This window comes from Erpetoichthys calabaricus, chromosome 17 (genome assembly GCF_900747795.2).
Source record: "Erpetoichthys calabaricus chromosome 17, fErpCal1.3, whole genome shotgun sequence".
Classification (NCBI taxonomy): domain Eukaryota; kingdom Metazoa; phylum Chordata; class Cladistia; order Polypteriformes; family Polypteridae; genus Erpetoichthys; species Erpetoichthys calabaricus.
Window position 1 is genome coordinate 13,378,865 of NC_041410.2, and position 16,556 is coordinate 13,395,420.

General features: G+C 44.4%; 1 protein-coding gene across 5 annotated transcripts in view; it reads right to left on the minus strand.

Annotated features, from left to right (window-relative positions):
• sema6dl (sema domain, transmembrane domain (TM), and cytoplasmic domain, (semaphorin) 6D, like) overlaps positions 1–16,556 on the minus strand; it is a 480,425-nt gene that overhangs the window by 361,493 nt on the left and 102,376 nt on the right. The gene's annotated exons all lie outside the window — the stretch shown is intronic.

A 16,556-nucleotide genomic window follows, 5' to 3' on the forward strand; every position in this document is an offset into this window, starting at 1 on the left:
CAATCTGTCTGTGGAGCAGGACAGTGACAGCAGTCTGTCGCTGAAGCTGCTCTTCTGTCTGGAGATGACATTATTTAGTGGATGCAGTGGATTCTCCATAATTGATAGGAGCCTGCTAAGCGCCCTTCGCTCTGCCACAGATGTTAAACTGTCCAGCTCCATGCCAACAATAGAGCCTGCCTTCCTCACCAGTTTGTCCAGGCGTGAGGCGTCTTTCCTCTTAATGCTGCCTCCCCAGCACACCACTGCGTAGAAGAGGGCGCTCGCCACAACTGTTTGATAGAACATCTGCAGCATCTTATTGCAGATGTTGAAGGAAGCCAGCCTTCTAAGGAAGTATAATCGGCTTTGTCCTTTCTTGCACAGCGCATCAGTATTGGCAGTCCAGTCTAATTTATCATCCAGCTGCACTCCCAGATATTTATAGGTCTGCACCATCTGCACACAGTCACCTTTGATGATCACTGGGTCTATGAGGGGTCTGGGCCTCCTAAAATCCACCACCAGCTCCTTGGTTTTGCTGGTGTTCAGGTGTAGGTGGTTTGAGTCGGACCATTTAACAAAGTCATTGATTAGGTCCCTATACTCCTCCTCCAGCCCATTCCTGATACAGCCCACGATAGCAGTGTCATCAGCGAACTTTTGCACATGGCAGGACTCCGAGTTGTATTGGAAGTCCGATGTATATAGGCTGAACAGGACCGGAGAAAGTACAGTCCCTTGTGGCGCTCCTGTGTTGCTGACCACAATGTCAGACGTGCAGTTCCCAAGACGCACATACTGAGGTCTGTCTTTAAGATAGTCCACGATCCATGCCACTAGGTATGAATCTAATCCCATCTCTGTCAGCTTGTCCCTAAGGAGCAGAGGTTGGATTGTGTTGAAGGCGCTAGAGAAGTCTAGAAACATAATTCTTACAGCACCACTGCCTCTGTCCAAGTGAGAGAGGGATCGGTGTAGCATATAGATGATGGCATCTTCCGCTCCCACCTTCTCCTGATATGCAAACTGCAGAGGGTCAAGGGCGTGTTGAACCTGTGGCCTAAGGTGGTGAAGCAGCAGCCTCTCCATGGTCTTCATCACATGTGATGTCAGAGCAACAGGCCGAAAGTCATTCAGCTCACTAGGACGTGATACCTTTGGGACTGGGGTGATACAAGATGTTTTCCAAAGCCTCGGGACTCTCCCCTGTTCCAGGCTCAGGTTGAAGATGCGCTGTAGAGGACCCCCCAGCTCCGATGCACAGACCTTCAGCAGTCGTGGCGATACTCCATCTGGACCCGCTGCTTTGCTGGCACGAAGTCTCCTCAGTTCTCTGCTCACTTGCGCTGTTGTTATTATGGGTGGGGATGTTTTTCCTATGCTGGTATCAGCAGAAGGATGTGTGGAGGGTGCAGTACTCCGAGGTGAGAGTGAGAGTGGGTTAGGGTGGTCAAACCTGTTAAAAAAGTTGTTCATTTGGTTTGCTCTCTTCACGTCTCTCTCAATGGTGGTACCCCGCTTCGAGCTGCAGCCAGTGATGATCTTCATCCCATCCCACACTTCCTTCATGCTGTTATTCTGCAACTTCTGCTCCAGCTTTCTCCTGTACTGCTCCTTCGCCACCCTGAGTTGGACTCGGAGTTCCTTCTGCACGCGCTTGAGCTCATGCTGATCACTGTCTTTAAAAGCCCTTTTCTTCTGATTCAAAAGGCCCTTGATGTCACTTGTAATCCATGGCTTGTTGTTAGCATAGCAGCGTACTGTTTTTACTGGAACTACAATGTCCATACAGAAGTTGATGTAATCAGTAGTGCAGTCAACAACTTCCTCAATGTTCTCATTATGAGATCCCTGCAGGATATCCCAGTCTGTAGTTCCAAAAAGTTCTCTCAGAGTATTCTCAGCCTCCGGGGTCCACTTCCTGAATGATCGTGTGGTTACAGGTAGGACTCTAACTTTTGGTTTATAGTGAGGCTGAAGCTGAACCAGGTTATGATCTCCTTTCCCAAGCGCAGGCAGCGGGGTGGCGCTGTATGCGTCTTTAACGTTTGCATACAGTAAATCAATAGTCTTATTTCCCCGGGTGTTACAGTCCACATACTGGGAGAATGCAGGCAATGTTTTGTCCAGCGTCACATGGTTAAAGTCTCCAGCGATTAGCACAAGCGCCTCAGGGTGCTGCGTTTGTAATTTAGCAACAGCGGAATGGATGATGTCACTCGCTGACTCCACGTCTGCCCGAGGAGGAATGTATACAATAACAACAATGACATGTCCAAACTCTCTGGGCAAATAGTAGGGACGTAAACTTACGGCCAACAGTTCGATATCCCTGCAGCAAGTGGAGATTTTGACGTTAACATGTCCAGAGTGACACCACCGTGTATTAACATAGAGAGCGAGTCCTCCTCCTTTGTGCTTACCACAGGTACTTGCATCTCTGTTCGCTCTAACTGTGCTAAACCCGGGTAGCTCCACGTTGGCATCTGGGATGGTGTTATTTAGCCACGTTTCGCAGAAACACAACAAACTGCATTCTCTGTAGGTCCTTACATTTTTCACCAGCGCAGCCAGTTCGTCGATCTTATTTGAGATTGAGTTTACATTCCCCAGAATCACAGAAGGCACCGAAGGCTTGAAACGCCACTTTCTCGCAAGCCGCTTCTTTTTTAGCTTAGTGCCGGCTCTGCTGCCACGATACCGCCTTCTTACCTCGTCGGGTAAATATGGAACCACACCGGCACTGGCATTTGTTCTCAGCGCCCGAAGTTGAGTACTTGAATAGGCGAGTCTCGGCGTGTTAAAATCCATGCCCACGTTGTAAAAGTAAGTGTGTCCAGGGAAGGAATCCACATAAAATAAAGTGGTAGGAGTGATCAATAAATAAAAATAGAAAAATAAAAGTAGAAAAGTACACATACATATACAGTCATACACGGAGCTGCTGAAAAGGCTGCCACTCACAGCGGCGCCGGATTCAGTACTATTCAGGCACTATTCAGTAAAGTGTCAGTTATATACAGCCAGATATGAAAGGCACTATACTGTACAAAGTGTCACAGAAGGACAGTCAGATATAATAAGCATCAATTTGTTTTATCCTCTAACCTGAAATAAACATTTTCAGTGATAAAACAATGCTGTACCTTTATCACTCTAACTAAGGGTGAATGTAAAAGTGATATGTAATAAATAGTCTCTTCATTCCTCAGTTATTGAAAGACTTACTTTATTTTTTCCACTTAAATGTTTTTGGGCTATGTCAACATAAAATGAAATATTTCTGTGGCAGTGAAAGGGCATTAATTATTTATAGATATATTAACCTCAATGGTTCCTCCAAGGAACTGTGAGCAGTAAGAGTGCGTCGAGTATCCAGTCAGTGGAATGAGGCCATTTATATCATTTATTTACTACTCTCAGCCGTAGCCTCAGGAAGTGGAGTTTAAGAGCAGTGTCAACAGACAAAGGCTGCCGCTCGGAGCCATCAGGTATTGGGCTCTCTGAATGTGTTCAGGGTCGGCAAAAAGGTGTCAATGTGACTAGAAACAGACAGAAAGAAGCTGCAAGAAGGACCTGGAAATTCTCTGGTGACACACATGCAAGGAGATTGCGTGTTGCTTCAGCTTTTATTGTTATTTCTGAGAACTGGGAGGCATACCAGATGAAATAAGCACATTATGCAGAGTACAGTGACAGCTGCTAATTTACTGGAATCACACGTATTCACAAATAACGTACTCAACCTTTCCTTTGTTTCTTAGGAATCTCCATCCACCCATTAATTTCCAAGGCTACATCTGAGTGTCCCAAGTGTACAATGCAGTGTGAGGTTAATGTAAAAAGAGTTTGTGTGGTCTGCGACAGTATGCTGTCCATCATCTTCTAGAGATCCTAAGTGAGTCCATGGAGTCCTGGAACACACAGACGACTGGGCAGCAGGTTGCAGCTATGAATGAAGGCAGATCTTCTTTCTAACTATCCCTGAATGAACTCACAGCCTCAGAAACCCAACAAAACTAATCATTCAGCCCTGTCAGTCCTAACGTGTTAACTGACACGTACATAAATTGTACACTTTATTTGTATCAAATGGCACAAGTACGCAGAGTCATGCATGTACATCTGAGGATCACCTTGCCAGCTCTGATCAGTATGTGGCATCACCCAGGGAATGTCTGCCTTCCCTCCATAGCTCAGAGTAGCCACCATAGGAGCACAACTGACTACGCCCTCATTACTCCAAAAGGCCCCAACCCCTGCCCTCAGGAGCATATAAAAACACCGCCCCCTGAAAGAAGGCATCTTACTGGTGACCCGAGCCTTCAACTGGACAGAGCACCCCAGTCAGACCTACCGAAATAGAAAAGGGTTGGCTATTCATTTATTTTGTGTTATTGTGCCCCTGAGCACAATAAGACAAAATAATTGAATAGCCAACCCTTTTCTATAGTGCCTTTCATATCTGGCTGTCTATAAATGACACTTTACTGCAGGGGTGTCGAACTCCGGGCCTGGAGGGCCACAGTGGCTGCAAGTTTTCATTCTAACTCTTTTCCTAATCAGTGACCTGTTTTCACTGCTAATTAACTTTTCCCTTCATTTTAATAGCCCTGCTTTTAAGGATTCAGTGCTCTGAATTTGTTCTTTTCTTCATTAAATGACAGCCAAACAGAAATGAGATGTGAAACGAGCCAGCAGATGACCAGCTAATTCAAACTCCAGCCAGTTTCACTCCAACCAATCTCTGAATGAGAAGCCAATTCTTGCTGTTAATTAAACTCGTTATTTAATTCCACCACATTTTTCTGCTCTCATTCTACCACAGCAGACATTTCCAAAACTGTTGATTTTCTGTTATTCCTAAGAACACTGTCAAAATGTTTAGGTGACCTGAGAGATCAATTTCACAGAGACCTTCACTTTTCTTTATTTTCAGATATTGTGTGATGGACACGGATGAGCAGGTCATGTGGCGGTGGCTTGTTTTGCGTCTCATTATTGTTTGTCTGCTAATTAAGGAAAAAGAAACAACTAAGGGGCCAGAGTCAAGTTAATTATAATTAAGGCAAAAGAAGTTAATTAGCAGCAAAAAACTGGTCACTAAGGAAGAAGACGGTTAGAATGAAACCCTGCAGCCTCTGCGGCCCACCGGGACCGGAGTTCGACACCTGTGCTTTACTGAATAGTGCCTTTCCTATCTATCTATCTATCGTGCCCCTGAGCACAATAACTTTACTGTTTTTTGTTTGTTTTTCCTCGTAATTAAATATAATTAAACAATGTTTGGGACTCTTCAAGTCACACTGTTCAACAGCAGCAACATATTGTTCTGGGATTTTTCAGGTAAGGAAGACAGAAGTTTCAAGGTCAGGTAGTTCTGCTCATAACAGATAGATAGATAGATAGATAGATAGATAGATAGATAGATAGATAGATAGATAGATAGATAGATAGATATTAAAAGCACTATACAGTAAAGTATCATTTATAGACTGCCAAATATGAAAGGCACTATACTGTACACAGTATCATAGAAAGACAGACAGATATGATAAGCATCTATTGATTTATACTCTAACCAGAAATAAATATTTTCAGTGATTTAATTTAACATCTGAATCCACACCATTATGCTGACCTCTAGAGGCTGTAGTCAACACTGCACCTTCCAAACACAAACAATAAAAGCAGGGGGAAGATGGACGGACTGTGAATGCCTGGCCGGGGTGAATGTGACAATCATAGTTAGTTATATTTCTACTTCACATTTCTAAATAGTCAAAGCGCTTCACATAGAGAGTGGTGGGCCCCTTCAGAGACCACCGAAGTGTAGCATCCACCTGGATGATGTGACAGCAGCCATTCTTGTGCCAGTATGCTCATGACACATAGCTGTTAGGTGGTGAAGGAGTGGCAGAGATAGTTAGCCAGTTACAGGCAGGAGATGACTGGGGCCAAAATGACCAGGAAGTGGTGGGCAGTTTAGTCAAGACATGGGGAACCGCTCTACTCTTTTTCAAAGGATTCCCTGGGATCTTTTATGACCACAGGGAGTCAGAACCACCATTTTACATCTCATCCAAAAGATGGCACCACTTTTACAGCACAGTGTCCCTGTCACTGCATTTGGGCATTGGGATCCACACACAGACCACCGGGTAAGTACCCTCTGATAGCTTCTAAAGCTATTTCTCCTAAGGAATTTTAGGAGACACATCAGATATGGCGGGCGGAGTGGTAGCTCTGAGGCTAGGGATCTGCGCTGGCAATCCCATAAATTCCAGCAGTGATTTGACTCCGTTAGGCCCTTAATCTGCAATTGCTCCATCCTGGCTATGACATTAACCTGCATCTAGCCCTGCAAGGAGGTCTTTCAACTTGCATGGAAAACCCAGGGGTGGGTGGCAGGATTGGCACGTCAGCACCAGTACCAAACCACATGCTGTTCCATTCCATTCGAACCAGAGAGGTGCTGAGGTGTCACCTGTTGCTCAGCTGTGCTCGGGTCCTAATTTGGGATCCTGAGGTGGTCTGTCGTGTGGTGGGTGCAGCAACGTGCTGTATCAGTGCCTAATCCCATCCTCTCTCTTTCTTTCAGTGACAAAGTTTATCCTTAAATGAAACACAACTGAGAATCTATTTGAAGTCTCATAAGCCACCAACGATCAACCTTTGAGCAGTAACATTTTCCTGTGGGTACACAAACTCCTGCCTGTCCTGTGTTGCCCTTTTGCTTGTCGGCATCCAATTCCCTCATCATCACAGCCAGAATGAAACTATCGAATGCTACTGTTGTTAAGTTTTAGCTGTGAAGAGGCAGAGAGGGCCGAGACACTCTTTGATTCTTTGCTTTGCCGTTCACTGTATTCATATCTTGGTCCACATCCTCATTTTGTAACACTTTTTTTTTTTGTTACTTTGGTCCTTGGAGTGGCCTCAGTAATCAGCCATCAATAAGAAGTGAACCCATTCTCCTCCTCCTTCCCTTTCCTCTGGGGACATTGCCAGCACTGACTCTCCTCATCCATAGTACATCGAAAGAGCCTCATGGGATCCTAAACTGCTAATACTGCGGCACAGCCAGAACCTCCACTGAATTCATTAAAGGAGAAGCCCTGCAATGTCCCCAAACGCTCTTTTTTTTAACAGCATTTAAAATATCACAATTTAAGTTTTCACAACCTGCACACTTTCATTTTCTACAGAACTTGCAGGACGTGTGCGCATGTGTGCAACACTCCCGTCTCCTCAACTCATTTGAATCAAACTCTGAACTCAGGCCTCCTACTGTATTATCTTACTATATAATATATATATATATATTATATATTACTGTATATATCTTACTGTATGCCATCCTGATGCCCGGCGTGACCCACACTCAAGTGCACAAGGCTTTCCGATGTACCATCAATTACTGGAGCACTTTCAGAAGTCGGTCAATTCATCCACTCACCCAAAGTCTCAAATGACTTTTTACTTTTTATGTACTGATAACCCACAAAAAAAAAAGGATCCAAAAATGCCAACCTAATGCTTGATCCATTCTGAAGACTTCTACTGCTCACTGTTTATCATCATTCTTCATTTATACAATCCTACACAAAAGATTGACATTTACCATATATACTCGCGTATAAGTGACCCGAAAAATCAATTATAAAATCACACCTCAACTTATAAGCCCGTTCAAAAGTGAGACCCTTACATTATTTTTTTTTTTTTACATCTTCTTGCCTCCTCCAATCTCACACCAGTTTCTCAGACACATCGAATTTTGTTGCAGCAGCGCAGTTACCAATTTCTTTCTCCACGTCAACGACTTTTAATTTAAAACCAGACTAATCCATATATCCGTATATACGGTAGTTCTTACAGGACATTGGTGCAAAACATAATGCAGTACAACAGTACAAGCATTACCAGACATTGCAAGTGTGACCACTAGGGGGTGTCTCAGAGCTCCACACCTCAGACACAACTGCAGGTTCCAAAGGCTTTACTTTTATTTAAGAAAATATCTTCAAAAAGGGCTTTTCCTTCCACGATATAATTCTTTCTCAATTCTTCCTCTACTCCCAAGGTGAGGGTCATCATCCCTTCCCACAACTCTCCTGGCTTCGTTCTCCTTCTGGTGCCACTACACTACACTACACTACACGGCCCTCACTACAGGGTGTGCACAAAGTCCGTATTCCCCTATCTTTTGGAGGATTTTGAAAGCTAAAGGTTACCTCTTAGGAATCCAAAACATCTGTATGGGTCCCTCCATGATCTCTGCATAGCCGAATGCAGCGCCAGGTTCTCCTGCTCATGTTCCACAACATTTGCGGGGTGCCTCTCTGGAATGCTGCGTGAACCGCATGTTTAAGTTCATCGTTCGATGAATAACGGCGCTTCCGCACGTCTTCTTTGATAATCCCCCAGAGTGCATTATCTGGAGTTGTGAGATCAGGGCTTCTCGGAGGCTACGGAAGAGGAGCGGGATTGTTGTTTGATCCTCGTCCAATCCAACAATTCCCAAAAACTTCGTTGAGGCGATCACGCACGGTGATTGCGAAATGGGCAGGTGCCCCGTCTTGTTGAAACCAAACACTGTCAAGGACGCCCTGGCTTCTCAGTTGCGGGATGAGCCAGACATTTAGCATTTCCAGATAACTGATTTGGTTAACAGAACCATCAAAAAAATAAGGGCCAAACAAATGCTGTGCTGTCATTCCGGCCCAGATCATCACGTGTGGTGGGCTACGCTCAATTTCTTCAAAGAAATGTGGATTTTCTTTTCCCCAGAAAAACACGTTTCAATTGCGGGAGCTGCGATAAATCGTGCACTCGTCAGAGAACAAAACCTTTTCCTTCTCAGCATTTGTTGGAAATTGGTGCAGCATCAGATCACAAGCTTCCTGACGTCCGTCCAAGTCGGCATCTGATAATTCGTTAACGTGCAATGGACGGCAACATTTTTATTTGCAAGTCCTGTTTGATGTGTTTTCGCATTGTCAATTCCGCTATTCCCAACTCAGCAGCACGTTTACGAGTAGATTTCATTGGGGATCGTTGGACAGACTCTGCCACATCTGCACAAGTTTCATGCCTTGTGGATGGTCTTCCACTTCGCGGCGCATCTCGGACGCTGCCTGTTGCAAAAGCCTTCTTCTCCCACTGCAACAACGTCCTCTTTGTCAGTTATGCCTTCCCAAAATGCACAACAAAGTCATCCATGACATTTTTGATTGATTTCCCAGTAACAGGCCGTTCATGGTCCCACACAGTGGCCACCAAACCCTCCTCGATCGTGAAAACACTTGTGTCGCCCATCGCTTCGTCTTGGAACAACCGCCACGTTGTTGCGATTTCTTGACTGGCAGCAGGTGTCAGCACCAGACTGGATGTCGGAAACACACCTCGAAATACCGGGAGGAATTGGGCTGATATCCACAGGAACCAAATTGTCATGGTTATTCCTGTAAATGCTCCTAAAGATAGATAGGGGTATACAGACTTTGTGCGCACCCTGTACACCACACGTCCTCACAGGTGGCACAGTGGTAGAGCAGCTGCTTTGCAGTAAGGAGACTGTGGAAGACTGTGGGTTCACTTCCCGGTTACTCCCTGTGCGGATAGCGCTTTGAGTACTGAGAAAAGCACTATATAAATGTAATGAACTATTATTATTATTACATTCCACCCAGGAAACACTTCCGAGTTAGGTGGGACCACCTTAAAATTAGGATGTCCCCTCCTGGTAGCCCCCATGGAACCCAGCAGGACTTCCCATCAGAGCTATAATGGGCTATGTATAGACGGAAGTGCTGACGTACTTCCAGTGAAATGTCAGCCAGCTCAGTCACTTCCACTGTTCATACTGCAGTTGTGATTTCTGTTTAGCGGTGAGAACGTCCGAGAAAAAGAAGATGAAGTTTCAGCGTACAGAGAGCTGTCCAGCTGAACATTGTTGTGCACCTTTATGTCGAGCTGCCAGTAAGTACAACGAGGTCATTAGTTTTCAGACATTTCACTCCGATGCTCTAAATGGATTGTCGCTATCCGGACAGAGAGAGAGAGAGAGCTTTACTGTTAGTCCTCAAGCTCAACATTTTATAAAAGAGGATTTTCGTGAGCCGCAGTCTGAGATGGCGACTGTTGAAGAAGGGAGAGGCTCCTGTGTTGTTTGAGTGGAACAATTTCTCCATTCCCTTTCAAGACCGGGGGGTTTCTATCATATAGTGCCTTTCACTCTATCTATCTAATGCTTTTCATATCTATCTATTATATAGTGCCTTTATATCTATTTATTTAGCTATTAAGTTATCCCACCCAGGAAATGGAACACCAGTTCCCCTCTTGCTGTTCTTTATCCAACATGATGGCTTTAAGAGTCCAAAGGTAAAGAGAGCTGAGAGCTTACTATGTGATGCTGTGATCTGTGAGTGGATATTTTGTTTTATATTCTTATGCTTAGCATACATGCTTACATTTGCTAACTGAAGCCAAGCAGGTTCAATATTTCTGGCATTTTGTGACAATCTGGGGACCTTTGACATTTGGTGATTAGAACAAGTGTATTGTTCCAGTTTGAAAAGATTTAAAGCATGTGAACAGAGCATCCTAAACCGGTGGAAGACAGCCTAATCCATGTCTGCCAGTGGTCAGCAGAACCTGCAAATAACCCTGTTGAGTGTGCTGAAGTGACAGAATCCTGATCTGCAATTAAGAAAATCAAAAGTATCCTTTATGAGAATAACTGAGGAGTCATGGTGGACTCAAAGCTGTCAAATTCCAGCAGCCATTTAGAAACCTAAATTTAGAAACAGAATGTCAGGTTATATAGCGCCTTGATGTGTGCAGTACAAGTCACAGGAGGTTCTTCTCATGCTTTATAACACACTGGTTAGGCCTCATCTGGAGTCCTGGGTGCAGTTTTGGTCTCCAGGCTACAAAAAGATCATAGCAGCACAAGAAAAGGCCCAGAGAAGAGCGACAAGGCTGATTCAGGGCTACAGGGGATGAGTGATGAGGAAAGAATAAAAGAGTTGAGCCTTTACAGGAGATGAAGAGGAGACCTGAGTGAAATGTTTAAAATGATGAAGGGAATCAGTCCCGTGGATCGAGACGGCGACTTTAAAATGAGCTCATCAAGAACACGGGGACACAGTTGGAAACTTGTCAAGGGGAAATTTCACACAAACATTAGGAAGTTTTGCTTCACACAGAGAACCACAGACACTTGGAGTAAGTGACCAAGTAGTGTGGCAGAGAGTTGGACTTTAGGGGGCCTTCAAAACTCGACTTGATGCTTTTTTAGAATGATTAAATGGACAGGACTGGGAAGCTTTGTTGGGCTGAATGGCAGTTTCTCATCTAGATTGTTCAAACATTTTAATGTTCATGGCAACAGCATTCCTCATGGATTATTTTATTTCTTATAAAAGGAGATGTGTGAGTTTCTCCAAGTACACTCTGTTTCTCATGGTTTAAAAGAAAAGAACAATGGCCTAAATTTATTATGATCCAGCTGGGTTCAAAAAATAGGAAACTTTGTACTATAGCAGAATGAATATGCCATACATATAATATTTTTATATAAAACAACAAGAAATACATTTATCATGGTGAATAATAAAATAACAGCATCAGCTTTTAAGCATAAGCTCTGAAGGGTATGAGACTCCGACACATGCCAGGTGCACACTGGACCAGGGTTCAAATTCAACTCTGATACAGCCATAATGCTTTGGCTCATCAGTGTACTGTATGTATAGTGAGAGTCTCATTTTAAATTGACTTAAATCCCTCCTTTCTTTTGCACCATATTATTATTTTTGTAAAATGTCCCACCTGGTTTCTGGAGAGGAATCTGTATGGTTTCAAGTATGAAATACAATTCTAAAAGAATACGTTCCCAAGAAGCATGCGCCCCCTGTTGGAAATACTATCTATTCCAGCCAGGATGCCATTCCATCACATAGGATTTGCAGAGGGGTGACCACTACTATTTATTTTAAAAATTGCGGTTCCAATGGGAATCCTGGGCGGCACGGTGGCGCAGTGGGTAGCGCTGCTGCTTTGCAGTTAAGAGACCCAGGTTCGCTTCCCGGGTCCTCTTTGCATGGAGTTTGCATGTTCTCCCAGTGTCTGTGTGGGTTTCCTCCCACAGTCCAAAGACATGCAGGTTAGGTGGATTGGCGATTCTAAATTGGCCCAGTGTGTGCTTGGTGTGTGGGTGTATTTGTGTGTGTCCTGCAGTGGGTTGGCACCCTGCCCGGGATTGGTTCCTGCCTTGTGCCCTGTGTTGGCTGGGATTGGCTCCAGCAGACCCCAGTGACCCTGTGTTTGGATTCAGCAGGCTGGAAAATGGATGGATGGATGGATGGATGGGAATCCTGTATTTATGAATAAAATGGATCGTTTACTCTCAAAAATCAATTTTAATTTATGTCCCTGAACACAATAAAAAATTGACAAGAAATAATTCATGATTCATGCAGATACTACTGAAAAATGAAAGAACCTCATAAGAAAATTTAAACGCGGAGTCGGGGGATTTTGGAAGACTGTACATTTTAAAAAGGTAGATAGAATCAGACGGCTGCTTCTTCACATGAAAAAGAACATCGTAGCACAATAATCCGGGAGAGATCAAACATATGTGATGTGCCCTAAAATGAATGTGAATGGATGCGTAACCGAGCGAATGCTGACACTGAAGCTTTATCTGCATGATCTGCTTTACCAAGAACGTATTGCTAATCCATCCAGGCACACACCAGAGTGTCCTCATTCGGGGACATCCACAGTCACCATCTAGTCTTTTAACACTCAGCCTCAGTCCGTCTAATAACAGTAAAACAGAAACAAGAAATAAATAGCATCTAGCTTGAAGGACAATATGGATGGGGTAGGATAGACGGTGTTCCCTTCCCTAGCTGGGAAGCCATTATGCATGGGTGGGGTTCCTGTAGTATAGCAGCTCCACAGCTCAGTTGAAAAGGACAGTTTTTAAATAAATAATTAAAGAGAGGGCGTCGCAATGTGGCCGGAGCGGTTCTTGGACACTACGTGATGCGGGCATTTCCTCTCTTAAGTGCACAGGTGGGGAATCGTCCATGTCCAAAACTGATGCCGAGAGCTGCTAGATCGGCACACCTGTGCCACTTCCCCATAATAAATAGGAGAAGCACGAATACGGAGAATGATGATCGACACAACGTAGGTTAGAGGAGGTGAAAGACGATGACGCTGGAATCAAAGGAGTTGGTGCGTGCGTGAGAGAGAAAGCGAGCTGATCAGAGAAGGCAGCTGGGAAGTGAGCCCTAGCAAGGTGTTTGGCCGACACCCGAGGGACAGCACGAAGTGGTCGCTCCTGCTGAGCACTTTGAAGGAGCGGGAGTGCCCGGAAGGTGGTTGGCTCGCTGCATAAGGTAGTGGGAGTCAAGAGGCTTGGGAAGTGGAAGGCCCAGCATGAGCGCCTTGGTCACTGGGGAACCCAAGTCAGACTGGAGAGCCCCAGGAGCCCAGGGACCGCAAGGCTACAGACTAGAAGGAGAGGGTCAGCAGCAGGTAGGGCGACTCCCCTGGTGCAGGGCCCAGATGGGAGAAGCAGGGGAGCCATCAGTAGAAGGCGGCACCGGATTTTTTTTTTTTAAAGGACTGCTTCCAGCCATCGTTTTAACCTAATTTTTAAAAGATTTATTTTTTGGATTTTAACCAACACATTCTTCACTGTTTTAATGGATTATTAATTTGACATATTGAAACACTGCCCTATTTATTTGAACACTGTCTGTTTTTGTTTTAATAAAAGCACTCTTGCACCTTTTTGCACCATCCCCTTGCTTCGTTGGTGTCCTCACTGTCCAGCTCATCCGGTTACATTACCGACGGTGTCGGGTTCAAGAGCTCCCAAAAGCAAGATGGGGACATGAAGCTGAACCTACATTGTCACAGTGGAGCTCCATCTGAGGGGCTTGCTGGGGATGTCGGCTGAGCTCTCTCTCTGTCTCGGTCAAGTCCAATCTTTACTGTGGTGCCTCACCACTTCACACACCACCCTTCGAAAGTGCAAAAGCCGACAACTATGCCAAGTGCTCTGCCGTGGACTCACACACACACTCACATACACACACTGCACCATCTTACTTCACAGATTTGCACAATTGCAATCTATCTATCATATAGTGCCTTTCACATCTATCTATCTATCTATCTATCTATCTATCATGTTATCCCAACCAGGAAATGGAACACCAGCTCCCCTCTTACTGTTCTTTATCCAACATGATGGCTTTAACAGTTCAAAGGTAAAGAGAGCTGAGAGCTTACTATGTGATGCTGTGATCTGTGAGTGGGTATTTTGTTTAATATTCTTATGCTTAGCATACATGCTTACATTTGCTAACTGAAGCCAAGCAGGACCAATCTTTCTGGTATTCTGTGACAATCTGAGGACCTTAGATATTTGGTGATTAGAGCAAGTGTATTGTTCCAGTTTGAAAAAATTTAAAGCATGTGAAGAAAGCGTCCTAAACCGGTGGAAGAGAGCCTAATCCATGTCTGGCAGATTTGCACAATTGTGCCTGCCAGTGGCCAACCACAAACCCATGACCTCTGGATTACAACGGCCCTAAGAAAACGCCTCTTAGCAGCATTAGGTGAAGACGACCTTCCTGGTGATGGCAGCTGAGCTCTCATTCACTCAGTCCGCACCTTTAAAGTGGGGCTCAGCAACACCACATTCCACCTCTCCACAGTGCAAAGGCAATCCAAGTCAAACAAAGTCCCAGTACAGGAATCCAAGGGAAGTTGGAAAACTCCAATGACTCACAATCAGCAAAGAAACAGGCACCAGAACTCACCAACTCCAACTCGTGTCCTGTTTGTCCCCACAACATGCAAACACTTCCAGATAGGACTAACAGTCTTTGATCTTGCGCCAATGGCCAGCAAAACCAACTTTCTCTTTGAGTTCATTTTCACACAATCTATTTTGCTCATCACCAGTAAGAATCTGTACGCCCTTCTACAGTTTACATACATCACAAGTCTTACTGTATTTCATTTTGTGTGTGCCAACATCCAGTCCAGAGTTGGTTCTTGCCAAAACAAGATCCGAACACGGAGTGACGGCATGCAAGTCAAAATTATTTTCCTTATTTTGTGCTTGTTTTGGAGTCATGCAGGGCAGGATGGTGCTCTCCCTCTTACAGATTTATTGAGTGCGCAGCGTTTTGCTGTTCATCGTGTTGCACATCGGAGAAGATTTAAATGGTGACAAATGACGTTAAGGGAGGAATTTGCAGCTTTTTTTGCCAACTAAAATTCAGGTTCATCTGTAAGGTGAGAATAAAAACCGGTTTATAACTCAAAAGACACTGAATGAAATGAGAATTGCATCATTGACATCATGTCTGTTTTCCGTGCTCAGGCAACTTTAGCAATCACACTGTTCCTGAATGCTACTGAACCGCGCTCGGTTACACCTCTTCCAAGCAGTCAGGGCACAGTACAGTTGGCCCAACATGGAGAGATCACACCAATCAATCAAACAAACTAGACTTTGGGGGGTTACATGCGGACCACCGTGCTCGTGCACGGAACGGAGTTGCCAGCAACAACATGTATTTCTATAACACATTTTCATACAAATGCTCAAACTGATTTACAAGATGAAGAAAGAGAAAAAAGACAAAATATATAAGAAATAAAATTAGGTCTGTGGTGGGTTGGTACCCTGCCTGGGATTGGTTCCTGCCTTGTGCCCTGTGTTGGCTGGGATTGGCTCCAGTAGACCCCCGTGACCCTGTGTTCAGATTCAGCGGGTTGGAAAATGGATGGATGGATAAAATTAGGTGATACTAATTAACATAGAATTAAAGTAAGTTCTGATGGCCAGGGAGGACAGAAAAAACTAAAAACTCTGGAGGAAAAAAATAAATAAAAGCTGCAGGGATTCCACGGCCACGAGACCACCCAGCCCCCTCTAGGCATTCTACCTAACATCAATGACCTCAATCAGTCCTCATGGTATTCAGGGTTCACATGAAAGAACTTGATGATGACGATCATGTGGACTTTTGGCCTTTAATCCATCAATGTAGGGACATCACAGTGCTTTGACCAGGTGGGGGGGGGGGGGCAGATCGCCACCACAGAAAACCGGAAAAAGAACAGCAGAGAAAGTAGAGGTTAATACGGATTGTGGAGCCACCATGAATGATAATGATAATTCAATGCATAAACAGAATATCAGAGTTAGACTAAAATGTAGTTTTGACAAAGCCATGTTAAAGTAATGTTTTCAGCAGTGTTTTATATGTGCTCCACCATATTAGCCTGGCGAATCAGTAAGCTATTCCAGATTTGAGGTGCATAACAGCAGAAGGCCGCCCGCCTCACCACTTCTTTTCAGTTTAGCTCTTGGAATTCTAAGCAGACACTCATTTGAAGATCTAAGGTTACGATTTGGAGTGTAAGGTGAGAGACATTCTGAAATATAAGATGGAGTGAGATTATTGAAGGCTTTGTAAACCATCAGCAGTGATTTAAAGTCAATTCTAAATGGCACAGGTAAC